Source organism: Diabrotica undecimpunctata, chromosome 6, assembly GCF_040954645.1.
Source record: "Diabrotica undecimpunctata isolate CICGRU chromosome 6, icDiaUnde3, whole genome shotgun sequence".
NCBI lineage: Eukaryota > Metazoa > Arthropoda > Insecta > Coleoptera > Chrysomelidae > Diabrotica > Diabrotica undecimpunctata.
This window is the reverse complement of record NC_092808.1, coordinates 99576089-99598433: the sequence shown is the minus strand read 5'-3', so window position 1 is coordinate 99598433 and position 22345 is coordinate 99576089. Positions and strand designations below refer to the sequence as shown.

At 30.8% G+C, this 22345-nt stretch overlaps 1 long non-coding RNA gene across 1 annotated transcript in view; it reads right to left on the bottom strand.

Annotated features, from left to right (window-relative positions):
* Positions 1-1408: 1408 nt before the first annotated feature.
* LOC140442744 (uncharacterized) overlaps positions 1409-22345 on the bottom strand; it is a 41261-nt gene continuing 20324 nt past the window's right edge. Inside the window, exon 2 of the long non-coding RNA XR_011951134.1 lies at positions 1409-1656. This is a non-coding gene — a long non-coding RNA (uncharacterized lncRNA). The remainder of the gene's footprint in view (positions 1657-22345) is intronic.

Genomic DNA, 22345 nt, shown 5'->3' with positions numbered 1-22345 from the left:
TTATTGCCGAAGGCCGAAATAAACAAAAAGCTTTTTTGAATGAGATACTTAAAATTTAAAATCACACTAAATTTTCTCTTTTTTCGCCCCTGTAACTTATTAAAATAAACATTATAGAAGTTTTCAGAGACTTTCGGCCCTCGGTAAAAATGTATTCTTTCATTCTGCGTTTAAATTTTTTAAAAATATTTATTAGTTTTCTCAGGATTCGAAAAAAAATAATGCCCACCTCTACTCATTCGTTACCTGTGTTCTACTTTGATTCGGTGCTTTGACTACGCGACATGAGACGTTGCCAAATAATTTCGTATGAAGGTTTTTTATTGTGGTTTGATATTTCAATTTATTATTTTTATTGCGAATAAAGCACAACGTGACTTTAAAATAAACTTATTTTGATGTTTAGATTTCCAATTCGAAAATCGTACTTAAAATACGAAACATTAATAAATTTTATTTACATAAAACGATTTCCGAAGTGGAAATCAAAATGTTAAATTAAACTTATTGAAAAGAAAAATTGTGGCAAATTTAAAATAAAAAACAGTAAGCTGCCATTTAAATCAATTCGCCCAAATTTGATTATCTTAGAATGTTGTTAAAATGCTAAAAAGACAATAGGTCAAATAAAACCAATAAGTTTTACAATGTTGAACTTCTCCTCTTTTCTTAGTTCCACTAATGCTATTTCGACGATATAATGGGCTGACCTAACATACCTCTCTTTTTAAATAGGTGTTTCTCACTCCATCTCACGTAAGATACATACCGACCATAAAGTTTTACCTACACTGTATATATATATATATATATATATATATATATATTTATATGTATTAAGATACTATTATTATATATATTCTTCTTCGATGGGGCATTAGTGACTAGGTGAGTATTAACAAATAGATATGTATATATTTTGGGTTTTGTAGTCAAATTCTGGCCTTTTAACGGTTTTAAAGGTTTAAACCAGGCTATAGATTTTTTCCTGTTGCCATTCTTTGAGCAACAATATTGTTGGTATATCTTGTGACATAATAGCCATATCGTTGAATTTTGGCACTGACCAGAAATTGGTACGTTCCAATAAAAGCTCATTTTAGTACCCTGGCACTTTGAATGCAGTTTCTCTACGTAGATTCGATTCTTCTGAGGTGGATTTGATACTTAGATCCATATTTTCTTTCATATTTATTTTGTGGTTTAACTAAGAATTTTCTTTACCCAATTTGATCTCTAATTTATTTTTACACTAATATATTTTTTATAAAGTTGGCTATTGGTTTACTTTAGTATTTTTCTATAGTTTTCCTTCATTTTTTTATGCTCTTCTCTTGTAGTGCCATTTGATTCTTCTGTTTAAACTTTTCAATATTATTTTTTAAGGAACATTTCGAATAAAAAGATAAAAATTCAAAATTGTCATTATTTATGCTTTATACGGATCGTTTAGTTTAACTGATTAACAATCATTAACACATTTTCCAGTTTTCGTATCTCTAAAGTATCCTGCCTTACACTGGCAAAACGGAAAACAAGAAAGTACACATGGACCAGTACATTGTTGGGGTACTTTACTTTCACATGTTGCTACTTCTTCGGGACAGCATGGTGGACATCCTTCGTACTCATTTTCACTACAATTTAGGAAAGAATCTGTAATTAAGAAACAAATTTTAATTTATGTGTTTGTCAAACAAACATGTATTAGTTTATACTGCCAGAGATTTGTGATTAACTTGTAAAACTTATAGAAACTGTTTGTAGTAGGTATATCTAGAAAACCTTAAATCTGTTACTATTTTTGCCTACTTCACATCATATTTATTATTATAAGTTTGATTCCAAAACTGCCCATAATTAGTTTGTTGAGACCCCATTGTATCAATAAAGATGTAGGTATAATGGAAAGTATTGAACAAACTATTAAATAGATAAACTTTTTAGCATGCACTTAGTTCATTTTAAAATATTTTAGGGTTTCACTAGAAAATTATAACGATGGACAAATATATGTGCTTTTATTGGAGGTCAAATTAATCACAATTTCTTCAAAATTACCTATTTGATATTGTGTATAATATTTTATTTTGTAAAAAAAGTTTTTAGGCCCAATGTAACAAATAACAATAGAGCACCAATTAAACAAAAAACAAATGAATTAAGGAAGGTTGTCTTTGTCCATCACTAAGTGTCAACTATAAAATGTACCTTGATATACTAACTACTAATCATCACAAAGGAAGAGATTAGATCAGTGTGATAAACATAGGAATATATAAAATATGAATTTGAAATATAACAAAATTGAAAAATAGAAAAAATGTAACCAAATTGGAATATAAAAATATAACTAAATTAAAGGCTGACTAGTGGACTGTGCCGGAGAGTGACTACTAGACACTCAAAAGAGAATTCGGCCAATTTGCATGCCCTCCAGAGACCGTCGATTAAGAAAATAGATGACAAGGTAATCAAAAAAATATATGACAAGATGCGCCAAATATGAATATTTAAATTTTTTGAAATTATAGTATTTATAGTCAGAAAATCTAATATTAGAGAATTATAGTATTAATTTTCGTAAGACAGAATGTAATTATAGATATTGCTTAGTTTATCAATATCAGTTAATTAATAAAAATCATTCATTTAATTTCAATGAAACTAATATATTAAGACGTGAAAACCAAATAAATAAAAGAGAATTTTTAGAAATCGTATGCATAAATAAATATCAATGCGTTAATAAAAAAAACTAATATTGATAAACTAAGCAATATCTATAATTACATTCTGTCTTACGAAAATTAGTACTATAATTTTGTAATATTAGATTTTCTGACTATAAATACTATAATTTCAACAAATTTAAATATTCATATTTGGCGCCAGTTTGTACGTAACTATAATAACAATCAAGAGCTAGTTATCAACAACAAAAAATATAATAAACAGAAACGAGTGTCTTTCTGACGTAAATCAAACATCAATATAATAATCAATGTCATAATGAATTTATACAAAATTAAATAAAATTAAAATATTGTACTTACATAACTATATAATTTTAATAAGTTAAGTTTTAACGTTTTGTCAATTTAAAAATTTGATGGATTAACCTCATGTTGTAAGTTTTTATACTAGTTTTATACAATGTTATTTAATTCTAATTTCATTGTATTTACTGATACCATATTTTAGCATATCCTGAAGAAGCAAATAAATTTTGCGAAAGCTTGATTGAAGAACAAAGAGTTTCACTTTCCTGCCCTATTAATGACTGCAACCTCAAAATAAAACTTTATTTTATATATATAGATATATATATATATATATATATATATATATATATATATATATATATATATATATATATATATATATATATATATATATATATATATATATATATATATTGATATGATTGGTGTTTAAAGAAAATAATTTATAAGTTATATACTAGATAATATTAGATATAACAAGTATTTGGTTATTTTAAGAAGTTATATACTAGAGAATTTATAAAAATTATTTATGTGAGGGCATTTTTAAGAAATTAGCATGTAATAATAATTGTGGAAAGTTGTATTTTAATGATTATAATATTGTAGATATATTTAAGTGAGCCATGTGACTAGGCAACCAACTATACAGTAAGTGACAGATAGAAATTAATAATTAGGAATATAAAGTGGGGTTATAATAATGTTAGTTTAAAATGTTTAATTTATATATAGTTACTGATTTAAGTGTATTTTCTAATCTGAAAAGCCTAAATGTCAACAAAATTATCAATATTATCAATAGAAAAGTAAGGAATTCTCTAGATCACCGGAGATGGCCTTGTTTGCGAAATGGTTTGTTCCAGAAAATTCAGACATGTATTTAATAGAACAAATGGAACATGATTTCTTGCTAGATGATTCTGGAACATAAAAAAAGATATAAATACCCGGTGATTTGGATTCAAGATGTGCATTCAGTTAGTCAATCAGTTATGAGTTACAGTTACTATGAGTCCAGTTTAGTATGAAAGTTAATTAGAGTTAGCATGAAATAGAAGTCAGATCAATTATAGTCAGACAGAAGGTCCAATTGTTCAATATAGTGAGTTAAATGAAGATCAAGAAACAGTATAAAGAAAATATTATTGAAGAATAAAAATTATGTAATGTATAAATGGTGATTGGATAATGCAAGAAGTATTAATCGAAAATTAAAATTATATAATATATTTGGTGATTGGATATTGGTAGACTGAAAAGAAGAATAAATATAAATGCTGTTTTCTGGTTTGCTTGGCGGTTTATAAATGCTTAAGAAGAAATATATTTTAAATTGGTGGAAGCTGGTAATTGGAAAAAGTAATTTCACAAAAACAAGCATAACCGAAGCACGAAGACATTGAGTGGTGATTAGAATCTATACAGTGGAAAACAGTTCATTTAGGCATTCAGTGACAGAAAGGTACAAAAATTTGTTAATATAATTTAGTTTGTGTCATAACAATTTCAATTTTGAAGATAGTTTGTTTAAATTTTACATTGTCTATAGAATTTAATTAGTTTCATAAGAATTTCAATTTAAAGATAGTTTATTTTAAATTTACATTGGCTAGGTTAGATATATATGTGTGTTTCATAATAGATATAATAAAGATAATTTAAAAAAGTACTTACAAACTAATTCTTTGAGAACCGCGATAAAAACCCTATATTATTAAAAATACTCATTGCTCATCATTCACAAATAAAACATCATAACAATATATATATATATATATATATATATATATATATATATATATTTATATATATATATATATATATATATTTATATATATATATATATATATATATATATATATATATTTATATATATATATATATATATATATATATATATATATATATTTATATATATATATATATATATATATATATATATATATATATATATATATATATAAAATAAAAAGGTAAAAGTATTTAAACAATATTTGTCCACCCACTTTCTCTTTCTGCTCGTGAAATGTGACTGAAATCAAATTTGCAACGACGACTGTTTCAACATGTCGTCCCTCATTTTGTTTTTAATTTTTAACGTATTAATTAATTTTAAAGTGTCTTTTTAACAGTAACATTTTTAAGTTTATTTGCAACTTCAGTATTATCATGTTATTTAACGTTGTTGTTTATGCCACGAATCTTACATTCGGGTAAGTTTTTTTTATAGTTTTTTATAGCCTTTTTTGCACCATTCAAATTGTTACAACATAGTAATTTTCTTTGTAGACCTTGATAAAGGTGGCAAAAAACCAATGAAAGCTTGGATTCAGAATAAATATTACGCCTTAGCAAAGCTCTATTTTTTATTGACTACCACACCCAAAAAGAAAAAAGTATTTACATATATATATATATATATATATATATATATATATATATATATATATATATATATATATATATATATATATATATATCTTTTTCTTCTTCTTCTAATGGCGCTACAACCCTTTGTGAGTCTTGGCCTGCTTAACAATGTTCTCCATTCTGCACTGTCGGATACTTTCCTTCGCCACTGCCTGATGTTCATGGTTTTAAGATCCCTCTCTACGTCGTCTATCCATCTTTTACGGGGCCTTCCTCTTGTTCTGTTTCCTTGGGGCTTCCATCTCTGGACTACTTTTACAGCTCGATTATCTTGCATTCTTTCTAGGTGACCAAGCCAGATAAATCGGAGCTTTGAGGATTATTGGGATACGCAGCAGTGAAATAAGTGTACTCTTTTAACTGAGATTCAAGCTTTCGAAAATGTTTATTTTCATCATCAGGAAAAAACTGAAATAAAGTGCTAATGTTAGTAAAACATCTTCGAAAAAAATTTTTTTATTAAAAGATGTTAAAGTTGTTTTTTACTTACGTTATTGAGATTAGTATTTCTTGGATGTTACACTAACATGTGACAATTTTACTCACCACTCATATAATGAGTTAAAAATTAAAAAATACATGGTGTAAAACATTTCTTAAATTGACAAATTATATAAACTGACACATGGTGTGTTTTAACTCTGACACATAGAGAACAAAAAGAAAAAACCCTATGATTAAAAAGTAATTAGGTGTACTTAATATTATATTTCTTTTTAAGAAATACTAGAGGCCCATCTTAGGTGCCCAGTGCCCACCTTAGGGCCCAGTAAAAGATGACAAACTAAGTTTTACTATCTGTACCTAAATTTTAAAAATTTTAGAATGTATTTTGTCCATTGTTTTATATTTTATATGTGTGTTAATAATGTTGAGTGTCAATGCTTTTACAAATAATCTCAACGACTAGTAAGTTGCATTGAAGAATTGTGATATTTTATAAATATTTACATATTTTTCTTATTACAGTGTCTTGAAAAAGGAACAAAACCATTCCGAAAGCGAGGCAAAAAGTCAAAAGAGTGTTTCATTAACATCCCGGCCAATTTTCAGACTGCATCACTAATAAACTGTGTTTTTTGCATATATATATATATATATATATATATATATATATATATATATATATATATATATATATATAATAGAAGTGATAGAATGTAGAAGTTGCTCTAAGATGTGAGTGGGCGGCAGGAAAGTAATAAGATATACTTTCCAAGGTATCTTGTAATGCTGTATACCCTTTTTGCTGAAATAACAAAAAAAAACAGGTATTAATTAAAATATTTAGTCTTAACAACAAATTTAATACCTAACCAAATATATACAGTCTATCTTAATTCTTTATGCTACTCAACACCATTCGTGTACAGTTAATCTAGCTATATATAAAAAAAATCCCTGATTAAACACAATTTATCCCTAATTATCTATGAATTTAAATTTGTTGAAAGGTAGGACCTAATAATATTTAAAGAATTTACAAATAATAAATATAAGTAAGAAAATTTACTAATTCTACCTACAAAGGTAATTTACGAGTATACCAGAAATGTAATTCTGTACTTCCACTTTCAATTAAAAGTACTAATAAAGTAATAGGGACACTCTATCCTGACGGGATAGGTCCCAAAGGTTTAAATATATATTATTGAAAATACCAATATCGAACTCTCTGATTAAATGTGTACCCAAAAAACCGTACAGTAGAGTTACTAGGGTGGATTTAAAACCTTAACCTGTAGTTGATAAATATTATATTAATAAAATACTTAACACGTTCAAGTCCGACAACGCGACTGTCGCGTTCAGTGAATATAGCCTCAGAGGCCACCAACGCGAGTCGCGCGGTCTTTGACTATATAACAATATATGGACGTTATCTCAACGGATTTTTCACGAATTACAGCAAATATCTGCTGGCCGCCTCGGAACACTGGCACATACTGGAGTTTGTGTTTGGTTTTCGAATTCTGATGTTAAACTTTATTCTGAGTATATGACAATGTATGAATGTTATCTAGGCGGATTTTTCAAAAATTATAATAAATATCTTCTGTCCCATTGATAAATTGGATGATAAAATATGAAACCCTCAATTTCATTGCTTACTTTTTAAATATTCAAGCTAGACGTGCTCGAAAACGACAAAATTAGCTGTAATAAAAGGTTGTAAAGTAATAAAATTAAAAGCATCGGTAAGCTTTGAAAGAATCACCAGATGTATTTAGATTATAATGCATTTGCAATAATTTGTTGTATTATCATAATCTAATCCCGTCGGTTTATTTTGCTAATATTTTAGTAATATTAGTAATATTTTCTACGCCTTCGGTGTTAGATGTTTTTTGGTTTTACTGTTAGTCATTGCACGTGTTTTGCTAAATACTTCAATGTTAAATTATTTTTGAAATGAGTGATGAATATTGCCAACCTTCGACTTCTAAACGAGGTAGGTGGGAAACTTCTCAGCCAATTTCAGATGATGAATTATTACACATATTATAAGATTCACATGACGCTAGTGACGCAAGTGATGAAGATTTATATTGTGATCAAGATGATCGGACAGACGATCCTAATTTACAAGAAGAATCTGAAGATGATGATAGTGATGATGAGTCTCAAAATATTATTGAATGGTCTTCAGAGGTTCAACATCCTACAGTGCTTTGTTTTGCAGTTTTGTTTACAGTGCTTTATTGCTACATTTACAGCAATACCAGGATTGAAAATTAATGTGGGTGGCAGCAATCCTATTGATTACTTCAATTTATTGGCATGTGTATTATTCTATGACCTGATTATTCAAAATAGCAATTTATATGCCGTTGATATTCTTTCTCTAAGTAAATCTGAGAAAAGTAGAATTGCAGCTTGGAAGGATATAACTGTAGACGAATTTAAAATTTTTCTTGGTTTGTTGTTTCACATGGGAACCATAAAAGTTAATCGTATGAATGATTATTGGAAGAAAAATCATTTATTTAGTATTCCAGTGTTTGGACGATACATGAGCCAAAATCGTTTTATGTTAATTTTGCGTGCCTTACATTTTAAAAATAATAATGACAATAACCAGTCCAGACTTGCCAAGATATCTCCATTATTAGATTTTTTTAATAATAAAATGGAGAATCTTTATTATCCAGAAAGAAAATTAGCCCTGGATGAATCTATGATTTTATGGAGAGGAAGACTTAGTTTTCGTCAATTTCTCAAGGGCAAACGACAAAATAGGGTGTCAAACTGTATACTTTGGCAGGATGTACCGGGATGATTCAACGCATATTAGTTTATAGTGGAGCTAGTGACCCTGTAGTTGGAGGACGTAATCATACGCAAAAAGTAGTGCTAAATTTGATGGATTCGAAAATAAATGTTGGTCACTCCTTATATATGGATAATTTTTATAATAGTGTTCCATTGTGTAAAAAATTACTTTCGGTTAACACTTATCTTACAGGAACATTGAGAACAGGAAGAGCGGAAAATCCACACGAAGTTGTTTCTCAAAAATTATAAAACAAAATGAACTGGTGAGTGCTTACAATAATAAAGGGATATGTGTGTGTAAATGAAAAGATCAGCGAGATATTTTAATGATCTCTTCCGAATTTGGTCATGAAATGGTGCCAACAATATCTAGGAAAGGAATTGATAAAGAAAAGCCCCGTTTAGTCGATGAATATAACAAAAATAAAGGTGGTATTGACTTAAGCGACCAGATGTTAAGTTATTATAGTTGCGAACACAAAACTATGAGGTGGTACAAAAAAATAGGCATACATATTTTTCAAATTATGCTAATCAACGCATACTATTTCTATAATAATTATAATACAGAAATGTTATTGTATGACTTTCGATTGTCGGTGATTGATAGTCTTTTGGGACCAAACCCAAAAATCCCTCGAGTCAAGAAAAATTTGACGTTTCATTTGCCATCCCATTGCCCTAAATCAGCTAATGGTATTACTGGTATTACAAAACGACGATGGTGTAAATACTGCTGGCAAACTAAAAAAGACAGAAAGGACTCATTGTTTTATTGTGCGGAGTGCCTTGAAAATAGGGATTGTGTTAGAAAATTGTTTTAGACGTTTTCATGAAGAAATTGAAAATTAGATAATTAATTTGTTTTCTTGATGTTGTTGCCATTTAATAATTACTTATGTTAGTTATCTAGGTTCATAATTATATCTTTTCTCAATCAGATTATTATTTTTTTTTTAAGTTTAACCGACACATTTTCTGCCCTGTGGCCACCAACGCGACTCACGCGGTGAGTTTTTTTTTGTGACCAAATTAATTTTTTTTGTACCCATATTTATTATAAATGACTTTTTAAAGTGTACCTTAAAAATTAATTAGTTTACATAAATACATCTCAGTGGCCCACTGTTTTCCCTTAAAAAAAGAGACGGAGCTGAACGTGTTAAATATTATTCAATATTATTTAAAAAAAAATGATGATATGATGAATGAAAAATGGTCTTTATTTTTATAAGAAATAGTATGATTTAAAGTTAAAAAATTATCATAAAAAATTATTAAAATTGATGGATAAAAACTTCATGGATAAGTACAAATTGACAGTGTTCCACACCGTAATCAATGAGAGCAGTCCTTCTGGCTGGTTTCCTGAAGTTGTCCGGGAATAGTCTGGTAGAGATCTGGACCTCTAAAGGAACAGCTAAAAATGACGAGAATCAACCCTGGGAATCAGGTGTATATTCCGCCTATGGAATAACTTTTTTCCTTAAAACCTTTTTCTTAAAGTAAACCCAAATAACAAATTATAACAGTATATAATTTTTGGTAATTCACATTAATAAGTTAATTTTATGGCACAACATTGTTATAGATAATTAAATTAAATTAAATTAATCAAAAGAAATGTCTTATATTTTACATATTATACTGACCTTTAGTAATTTTGTGAAATATACACTATCCTGAATGATTATACGATTTTGAAAACAAAAAGAAGAATATTAATAGTCTGTATAAAAACGTCGCTAAACAAGTCATCTGCACACCAAAAAAAAAACACGTGAAATTTAAATTTCAAAAAATGAAATTTGTTTTTAAAAAATATTTTTATTTCTAAGCTACAATTTTAATGCATCTAAACTGAACAAGACCAAGAATAATAATGATTTTTACAATGCAAATAACAACGAAACAATACGACAACTTCTGGGGAAACTGCAGAGTAAGCCGCAGGTGTTGGTTGCGATTCTGCCAGGTCCGGACTTTCGTACCATGTAACTCCTCCGTCCTTAAGAGGAAAAAATAACGGAGGTATTTTTGGATTCCAAATTTTGGGGACATCTTTCTTCCAATGGAATTTTGTCAGGAACCCTCTTATTTTTGCAATACTTCCGGTATCTAGTGATGATGTAAATTATAACGATTAGTATTAATATAGATAAGATGACTGAACCGGTGCTGATAATGGGTGTAGTTGGAAAGCCAATTTCTTCTACCGGTGAAAGATTTCTGGTAATTCTGTTAATTTCGTATAGTCCTTCCATATCGATTTTGCTCAAATTGGTTACTTGATAATTTACCTTTTCAGTCGAGAAATTTTCTAGTTTTGGTAATATTATGATTTTTCCAGATTGGATTCGTGGATTGTTTGAAAATTTTAAGGTTCCAACTTCTATTTCGGCGGGATTTCTATTAACGAAGGTTCTTTTATTTCCAAAAACGAATTGGACTCACATTTTGAGATTAATTTGACAGTACTGGATGGGATTATTAAGATCTGGTTCTCCATGACGTGCTCGATAATGGGTTCTTGTAGATTTACTTCAGTGGCGTAGCATTTCTCTGGGTTACGTCCATCAATTAATTTATAGGTGCAGGTATCTATTTGGGTGTAATCCTGTTGGCAGTAGTATCTGGTTTCGAGGATGGGACATTCTTCTTTTATCGATAGTGATTTTTCTCCTTTTGCCAAGTAGGGATATAAAGGAATATATGTTTGATGATTTTGTATTACGGGGTAAACATGGAAAAAATCGTAATTTTCTGATTTGAATATAGGAACATGGATAGCGACTATAAGCTTGGATTCGTAAAAGGTTACTTGGGTACAGAGAAACAGATAGTATGTTAGCACATTGTTAAATTTTGCGATTTGTTCTTCTTTGTATATACGTGATAAATATGACATCATTTCTGAGATTTCTTGGGTAGATAAATTGAATTATGAAGAGTATTTAATTTAGAGAAAACGATCGAATTTTCAATATTGTCAATAAATGTTATTAAATTTTGGCAATCAAGATTAATCTGGTAAATAATACTTTGATAAGTTATGTAATTATCCAAAGTGATTATTTTGGTTTCTAATGAATATTTAAATTTTTCTATATTGTCTTGTTATTTTTGTTGATTTTGCCACAAGGTTGATAAAGATTGATTATAATGATTAACAAGCTTTTTGTACAAAGTTGACTGTAGGTTAAGTTCATGAATTACATTTTTCTGATTTAATTGTAAAATATTAATTGCTTTATCGTATCGTTCTCCATCGTCAGCATCTAAAGTTCCAAAAGCCCATTTATTAATTTTGCCTATTCCATCTATTAAACCTCTTTTAGAGCGAATATGTGGATGTAAATTTTCAAATTTTCTTTCGAGAATTTTTATTAAGAATTTGGTTCTTTTTGTCATTTGTTCAGCTAAGTTATGAAAAGATATAGGGTTAGAAGCATTACTTACTATTAGACTATTCTTAAGGCTATAAAAATAGTTAGTTAAACTAGTTATCTGTTTAGTTACTTCTCTTAAATCTAGATAGTGTATAAAGGTATGCTTAGTGTAAATAATTTTACAGGGTCCTAATAGTATGGGTAACAAAGGATTCGTTATAGGAGTAATTTTTACATCTTCTCCTTCACATCTCCGTTGAAGTGCCAGGAATATCAGGAGCAAACACGTTGTCCGGATTTTCATTTTCCTGAAAAGATATTTTTTGTTTTACTTTGGGTTTTCTGATTATATTTTTATGGTAATTTCCTTTATTAGTTTGTAAGATACGGCCTGAATCTTGGACTACTTCAGCCTTTTTAAATTTTGGTGCCTTTTTATCGCGCAATTTTGTTTTGACGTATGCAACGTCCTGGTTAGAGAAATCTGGAGGGTCATTTCGATTTTCATTTAATTTATTAATTATTTTTTCTTTTGTTTCTTCGTTTCTACTTTTTATTATTTCGTATAAATGTTTACCTGCTTTTTTATGGTTTTGTACATAGTATGATAAAATAAGGTTATCGTCCAAGTCGAAAGGATCTGGACTATTAATGTGTCCTTTTATTATTTCAAATGGGGTAAACTTAGTGATGGAATGAATTGAATTATTATAGCTTAGAATAGCATGTTTTATCAATTGGTTAGGAGTTAATTCTTTATTTTCTTCTCTAAGACAGCGAAAGCATTCTATTAGTGTAGAATGAAACCTTTCTACGGGGGAGTTGGAATTACTATTTTTAGAAGTTGTGAAATGTAGTTCTATATGGTGAAGTTTACAAAAATCGTTAAGGTCATTATTTTTGAATTCTGTTCCACAGTCGGCAGTAATTTTATAAGGTAAACCGTGGTGGCTTACGAAGAGAAGTAAATTTTCCACTACGGAGGTGCCATTGACACTAGGTAAAGGATATGCTAGGGCATATCTCGAAAATGAATCTATAATCGTTAAATATGATTGGTTAGAAATTTTAAAGACATCTACATGAATATGTTCAAATGGTTTTGATGCAGTGGGAGTTAGACTAAATTTTATAATTAGAGGATTTCTATCGTATTTGTTTTTAAGACAAGTTTCACAATTATTTATAAATCGTTCGATATCTTCTGTCATTTTTGGCCAATAGTAACGTGATCCTAGGGACATTTTTATTTCATTCATGCCGCGATGTCCTTTTTTGTGTATGTGATAATACTCTAATTTTTCTTTCTGTTCCTGAATATCTATTATGTCAGTTAAACATTTTGTGGAATGTACAAATTTAAAAGCGGAATTTTTAAAATAATTCTGAACTATTACTACAAATGTTTCTGGTAAAATATTTTCTTTAAAGTACAACGCATAAATCTTTTTGGGATCTATATATTCTTTTACAAATTTAAAAATACTTTCTTCAATATTTCTTTGGGGTAAAGTAACATAAAATCTATTATTATCGAATATTTTTTCATTTTTGCATTTTATTTTATTTATTTCTCCACCTGTTAATATAATTGGATTTTTATAAGTATTTAGGGCTTTTTCGGTTATGGGTATACCTAGAATGGGATTTTCTAAAGAGGTATGACAGGTTTCTAAGTCAGAGTCATCTCTTTCGGGATTTTCGAGAGGGGGTCGAACTTGTATGTCCGAAATAATATTTATTTTACTAGTTGATCCATCATTTAGTAAGGAGTCAAGGTCTCCTTCTGAAAGTTGCGGTAAGTCGTCAAAGTTGCGTAGTTCATTATCTATTATTTCATTTATGTCACCTAAATTAACGTCCATCGATTCCGTTTCGAGAGCATTTAAATCGGAATCTATTTGCTACAGTTAGCATTTCTGGTACATACATATCACCTAAAATTATCTTATCAATTAATATTTCACCGTTCGGTACGGTCACAGGGACTTCTTTTCTAATCTTCTCATAAGGGCCAACAGATATTTCAAACTTTATGTCTGATGGTTTTCTAAATTTAATAGGGATTATTGTGTCTCTGCTAACGAGACATTTATTATTAAAGTCAATGTTAAACTTCATGGATAATAGGTCATTAACACCGACCAAGCCATCATAAAACTCATGAAAATCATATAATATGTAGTGCAGTATGTTGTTTCGATTAAATTCTTGGAACGCCGGTATGGCTGCTTGGTATTTGATATCTTTCGTGCCAAGAGGCGTAGAAATTGAAACGTTTGAAGAATATATGCAATCTGAATAAAATTGTTCAGCAATACTGGGTTTTAAGATTGATTTCGTACTACCAGTATCAATTAATAATTTTAATGGGGGATTAGAAATAGTGATGTAAGGTAAAGGGTTATCAGAAGTTAAATTTAATTCGATTAAGTTATCTTCAACTATAATATTCGGCTTTTGCCCATTATTTTGAAAATAGTTTCTATTAAAATTATTTGTTTTTCTGTTGAACGTTGAAGGGAATCTAGAATTTGTAGAAATATTCATCGGTTCCGGCTTTGGGGCGCGATGTTGGGGAGTTCGATTTGGTCTGAAAACATTCGTATTTCGGGAAGGTCCAAAAACTTCTGACTTAGTTGGGAGTCTTTTAGGGGGTAGCTGTTGAGGCTGTACATTAATAGGTTGGATTTTGGGGAATAGAAGAGACAGAATTCATTCTGTCTCCGGTTTCGGCACGCAATGTAGCTTTTCTTTAATAATTTTTTGTGTTTGTTTGTCCTTTTGTAGTGTAGTGTAATGTACAATTATATGTTTATGACATTTTGTTCTTGTCAGATAGGCCGCAATTGACAAAATGCCCCTGAAGATGATCTAGGGATCGAAAGTACTTGGGCAAGATTAAATTAAACTGTGCTCGATATATGCCTTTTATTTGATCAAAGTTCATTTATCAATATAACCAGCAACAAAGTGGCGCATGCCTGGAAAGAAAATTTTTAAGTGAATATTCTCAAAGTACGTTCAATGCCATAACAGCCAGCAGTTATTGCATCATTAAATTCTTTCATAAGAGCTTCACGCTCATGTGTGAAGACTGCTAACTGAGCCTCTTGGGAACCTCATGGGATGCTCGTCATCGAACTCTCTTTGTAGCAATACGGCCCCTAACGCGTAATTTCCGGCGTCAATGCGAATTATATATGACTAATTTTCATCTACTTGCCGTAAAATTGGGACAGTGTTCATTAACTTCTTAAGGGTCTCGAAGTTCTGTTTCAAGTCAGAAAGCCTAGAAAAGACTACGAGTAGTTAGAGGAGATGAATGCCATATTGGAGAAAAAAAATATTTGCCCGGAAGTGCTTTTTTCGACAGAGACGGTGAATGCATTAATGGAACCCTCCCAAGGCGAAAGTGGTGCTGAAGAAAATTTGGCTAGTCCATGAAATGTGAAATTTAATATTTAAAAACAAATCAGGAGTAAAATGCAGAACTATTGAAAAATAAAGGTTGAAGATGAACAGGAAGATAAAAACAAATAAATAAAACAAAGAAAAAATGTGAAGGTGACAATAAGAGTCTGAAGCAGAATGGAAAAATAGTTGGATTTGTTAAGTGTAAATAAATATTATAAATTAAGGATATAAGTAATATGTCCTTAATCTTTTAGTGTCAATAATGGAGTTTTTATCAACAATTAAAATTTAATTCTTTAGTTTTTAGTCTTTCTTCAAATTGTATGGAAGTATATAGAAATAAGACTGGTGACCAGAATAGCGAAGTATGGAGAAGGGTATGGTCTAACAATGAATGTCAAGAAGACAAAATTTATGAGAATATCGAAAACTCAAAGAAATAACGAGAATCTTCTAATAAACGGAACCAACGTCAAACAAGTGGTCAAATATGCATATCTGGAAACAACTCTATAAATTATTACATTCAGGAAATTAAAATCAGAATAGAAAAGACTAGGGCAAATTTCAACAAAATGAGAAGAGTGCTATATACAAGGGATTTAAAATTGGAACTAAGAGTTAGGCGAAGTGCTAGGTTTTTTTCGATTTTATTTTCTGGAATGGAATTTTGGACCTTGAATGCGACATCGATGAAAAACTGGAATCATTCGAGCTGTGGGTGTATAGAAGAATTCTGAAAATATCGTGGACGTGGATAGAACATGTCACAAACAAAGAGGTTCTGAGAGGGATGAATAAAGAGACAGAAATTTTAAATACAATTAAAACAAGAAAATTGGAATATCTTGGACATATTACACGTGGAGAGAAATACACCTTGCTCCAACTAATTATGCAGGGAAAGATCCAAGGAAAGAGAGGCATAGGGACGCGTAGAATGTCATGGCTGCGAAACCTGAGAGAGTTGTACGGATGTATATCAAATGAACTTTTTAGAGCAACCGTCTCAAAAATCCGAAGAGCTATGATGATTGCCGACCTGCCACCGCGGAGATGGCACTTGAAGAAGAATATAGAAATGCAATGTCCAATGACACAAGCCGACCGATGATTCAGAAGCAGTAGCAGCATAACCTAACCAATAAATAGGTGCAAAATACTATTTTCAACATTCTTTTTAATTTGTAATTTCATTTCATAAAAAAAGTTCTATAACTTGTATTTTTGTGATTTCTCAAATAAAATCTTTTTAAAAATATACGTTTAAATGTTCCCAACATTTCTGGCGCTGCTAACAGAATTCTTCGTATAGAAACCACCCGTTTCCTGGTTAACTTCAGTTGTCGACGAGAATCCACTGAACCTGAGATGAGAAGAAAGAGTATACAGAGAACATCATCAGTGATCGTCATTCTGTAAGTCAATTTTCCTTTTATCCTTTATGAGCATAAATATAATATTTGTAATTCTAAAAAATCTTTAAAAAAAATAAAAAATGCCTATGTCAAATACTGATATTTCTAGCCTATGCGCTTCTTTGCCTGAATTTTCTACTGGAGATAATCTTTCCTCATTTATTAAATCTGCTGATAACCTTATCGTATTTTTGGGTACCCAAGAGATTTACCAGCCACAAGAATTTGTTTTGAATGCTAATATTGCTTCTCGTATCAAGGACAAACCTAGAAATTTTTTAAACTATTCCAATAAAACTATTTGGACTGAAATTTGGCGAGCTTTACTCGCTAAGTATGGCGATATACATTCTGAAGAAATTTTAGTGAATCAGTTATCTACAACGGTAAAAAAACAAAACGAAAACTATGACCAATATCCACAAAGGGGTTTTCAATAATTTAAATGATCTTCTACAGCATATCTCTCTTAATGACAATCCTGTTAAGGTTGACTTCAAAACCGCTTATTTTAAGAATATTGCTCTTTAAACATTTTGTACTGCCATAAATGACCCCTATTGTGAATATTTGTCTCATTTTTAAATTAACTCTCTCGAAGAAGCCCCCAAAAATACATTTTGTATGACAACCATAAAAGCCAACAACAGTATATGAATTTCTTAAAAGTCAACAAAATAAGCGACCAAGTACATTTAGACAAAAACCAAATTATTCAAAACAAAATAATTCAGATAGGTTTAATAATGGAACCAATAATCGGCTCAATTGTTAAAATAACTTCATGTACCCCCTCGTAATATGGAAGAGCCCATATTCAATTTTTCGCCACAATCTAATTAAAACTTTCCAGAAATAAATCCTCCACAGGCTAATTAAGCCGGTCCTCCTAGAAATTATTCTTAGCCCAATAATTTTAATTACTATTTAAATGAAAATAAGCCACAATTAAAGGTTAAAATACGTTTATTGACGTTTCAATTTCCACTTCGGAAATCCTTTTCGAAAAGATTTAAAATTGTGGCTTATTCCCATTTAAATAGTAATTAACTTAAAATGCCACAAGAAAATAGCTTTAGAACAATACCAATAATTGTGGCAATAATCCAAATTCAGAAAACCTATCCCAATAAATCTGTAAAATAGACGAAATATTTCGAGTCGAAATAATTATACTTGTCCTATGAGTGGTGTACAAACAATCCCAAGCAATATATCCGTGGCTGTTTCTACAAGAAGAACTCACAACTTAACATAGATAAGTACTAATATTGACGAAAATAGTCGATTTTTTATTACGGCCTTTTTAACGACGACCCACATCTTCTATAAATTTAAATAATATTAATAACTATCCCCAATTACCATACGTTATCATGCCTAAAACTGGATTGAAAGTTTTAATCGACTCAGGAGGTTCTGATACAATTATTTCTCCTCAGGCTGTTGTAAAGTATTTTAATTCATCTTATATTTATGAAAAACCCCTCATTCAATAACGTGAATGAACGTGACTCGCAAATATTTTCAAAATATAAAAACTCTTTTACTCAAAAAATGAACGTAAATAATTATTGATGCCCGAATTGTTGAGTGGAATCGCGAATTTTATATTTTACTCGGCAATCATAATTTAGAAAATTTACAAGCTGTCATAAATTATCAGACAAAAACGTTGACCCTTAAGACTCTCGGTGTCACAATTGCATTTCATACAATGTAAAATAAAATTCCAGTAGAAATTGTTCAAGGTGAAATTCTATTCCCTGAAACCAGAATTAATCACGTAGTTATACCAGAGTACATTCACATTGCGACTGACAATTACACTGATAATATTTCTTTCCGTAATCATATTCAAATTGAACCTAATCATGTAGAAAAATTAAATAACTATAGAGTTTCAAATGGCCCAGAAACTTTGATCCTCATATTATTAGAACTAGTCATTTAAATTTAGAAGAAAAATATAAAATTTTAAAATTGTGCATAAGATACAATACCATTTTTTATGATGATAAAAATAAGTTACCTTTTACTTAAAACTCTGGCATTAAACATGAAATTAGAACGCGAGATGAAAATCCTATTTATGTAAGAGGATTTAGACATCCAAAAAAGACGCAAGAAGAAATTACAAAACAAGTAAATAAATTATTAGATAATGATAATGTTAACCCTTCCATATCGTCATTCTTTGCTCCTGTCTGGATCGTACCGAAAAAAAACGATGCATCAGGAGAGCAAAAATTCAAGATGGTAATCGATCAGTAAACTGAAGACAAAAGAGAAGAAAATCAAAGAAACAGACAACATTTGTATTCAAAGAGGTGTTAGGCAGAGTTGTGTGTTGTCCTCAACTTTGTTTAACGTTTACTCAGAAATAATTTTTAACGAAGCCTTGGAAGGGTAATGTGGATAGATCGAGTCATTAGAGAATGCTCTAATAACGGACTAAGCATAAATATAACAAAGACAAAGTTACTTGTGGTTAGTAAACAAGACCTCGGTGCTATACAACCAATTGTCAATATTGAACCGATAACAAAAGTTAACCATTTTAAATATCTAGGATGTTGGATAAACCAGACACTAAATCCGGATGAAGAAATTAAAACTCGTACATAAATTACAAGAGGGGCATCTTCAAGGGGCATCATTCTTAGCAATTCTCAGCTAAACTTACAGCTGAGAATTAAGTTCCTAAAATGTTATGTGTATCTTGCATTACTGTATGGATGTGAAACCTGGATTATGAAGGTTAACATGATGAACAAATTAGAAGCCTTCGAGATGTGGTTATATCGTGGAATGCTCAGAATATTATGGGTTCACATTTCAAACAGAGAAGTCTTGAACAGAGTAGGTCAAGGTGAAGGCGACTTAATAAAGATGATAAAAAAGAGAAAACTCGAATATCTGGGGCATATAATGAGAAGAAGCAGATACAGGATAATGCAATTTATAATGCAAAAATACTCATGGCTCCGAACCTTCGTCAATGGACTGGCTTATCAGCAGATGAATTATTACATGCCGCGCAAGATCGAGAACGATATCGGCAAATCGTCATGGAAGCTACCCACGCCTAAAACTTGGGCACGGTACTCAAAGAAGAAAAAGAACGAAAATACGATAGATGATAAATACCCTTTGCTCAAAATTGACGAGATATTAGACAATCTCGGTAAAGCCACATATTTCACAGTTCTCTATCTTGCTCAAGGTTTTCACCAAATCGTGGTACATCCCAATTGCATCGAGTAAATGCCTTCACAGTTCGGCTGTCCCATTGTAAAACACAGTAACCGTCATTTTTGTCTAAATCGAGTTTTTTGTCTAAATCGAGTTTTTTATAAATTTGAAGTTGCTGCGTTTTACTCTACCTTCTAATTAATGAATCATGATCATATGAATTAAAAAGAAGGCAAAGAAAAGAAAATTTAACACCAAGAAAAAGCCAGTTCTGTAGTCATGTCAGTTAAGTTAGGGTTTTGAGTAATGTGGTTTGGGACATTAAAATGATGTATAGGTACAATCAAATTAAACTAAATAAATAAATAAATAATAAATTTTTTAGGATGAGAACAAAGAGAACAATAATGTTACGGCTGAATCACCCAATCTCCTTCTGCAAAGTAAAGAAGATACTACTTGTTTGGTAAGTTTCTGGTTTATTTTTTAATTAACTTTTACTATTTACTTTGTATTGTTTTAGTATAATTTACGAAGTGAATCGGCGGGAATCTCCAGACGCGACAGAATAACAAACGAGAGAGTCCGAGAAATCATGGGGGTTACACATAATATTGTTGATGACATCAAAACGACACAACTCAGATGGTACGGACACGTAAGGAGAATGCCGGAGAATAGAATACCAAGACAAATTCTTGAATGGCAACCAAGAGGTAGGCGAAGACCAGGAAGGCCTAGAAGAAGTTGGAGAGAAGGAGTTAATAAAGAAATCAGAGAAAGAGAACTGGAAGACGATCTATGGAACGATAGAATGAGATGGAGATTGGAAATCGGAAGACGTCGAAGAACGTTGTAAACCGAAATTATATATATATATATATATATATATATATATATATATATATACGAAGTGAATCGCACAACACAAATAAGGAAGAATAAAAATAGACCAAGGGAAAAAAACGAAAGGGATAAGAAAAAACATCCTATGAGAGCCGTGTGTGAAGATAATTGTGGTAGGATGTGCAAATAAATAACAGAAGATCGGAACAATATCTGGATGTAGTAGTGGAATTTAGCGTACACGAGTAGACGAAAGTGGTTGTACAAACAAATAAAGCTGGTTCCTGTTAAACGTAGAACCCAGTCAGCAAAACGTAAGAGGTGTGAATCAAGGCGTTACACTTTACCGCTAGAAAATTTTACTTACATAGAGGTATGCAGACATACTTTTTTAAATACCTTAAGGTATACCAACTATTCTGTAATAACATGTGAAAATATAAACAATGCAACAGCAATGGGAATGCACTAGTAAAATGGGCGGAGGACGAACACCTATCACTAAAGTTTGACGCTAAAGACCGATCTACATTCACATCAGCAGCATGGAAGAAGGAGTACAATCCTGATCTATGTATTGTCTCTACTAATAAAAACGGGCAACCTCTAGCAGTCTTTTGAAAAGTAATGGACGACTTCCCACACAGCCAACACCGCCCAGTGATCTTAGAGGCAGGAACCCAGATTCCTATAATCACATTTATCCCTCGCCCACGTTGGAATCTAAAGAAAGCAATTTGGGGTAGCTTTTCTGCGGAACTGGACAAGACATAACAGCGAAGAACTGTACCAAAATTTCCTTGAAAGCGGCGATCAAGAATTAGCCGATGAACTGCTCCATAGCCTAGATGCAACGAGACAACAAAAATGGACGGAAACTGTAGAAAGTCTTAATTTTCAAACATCAAGTAGGCAAGCATGAACACTACTAAGAAAACTAGGAAGCGGAGCTCCCATAACAAGGGACAAAACAACAATTAACCCAAACACTATTGCGTCACATCTTATATCGAAATCTAGGGCCCCGAAAGACAAGCCACACACAATCAAGGTAATTCTTCTTCTTAAAGTGCCCTCTCCTCAATGGAGGTTGGCTACTACAATTTTAAAATCTTCTCTATCTTCAGCTGTTCTTATTAGCTGTTCAAAATTTAGCCCTGTCCATTGTCGGATGTTTCTGAGCCACGATAGTCTTTTCCTTCCTAGGCCTCTTTTTCCCTCGATTTTTCCTTTCACTATAAGTTGGGCCTATTGGTACTTATTATTTCTCAGTATGTGGCCTAGGTATGATGTTTTTCTAACTTTTACTATGTTAAAAAGTTCTCTTTCCTTGCCTATTCTATGCAGCACTTCTTCGTTTGAGGTA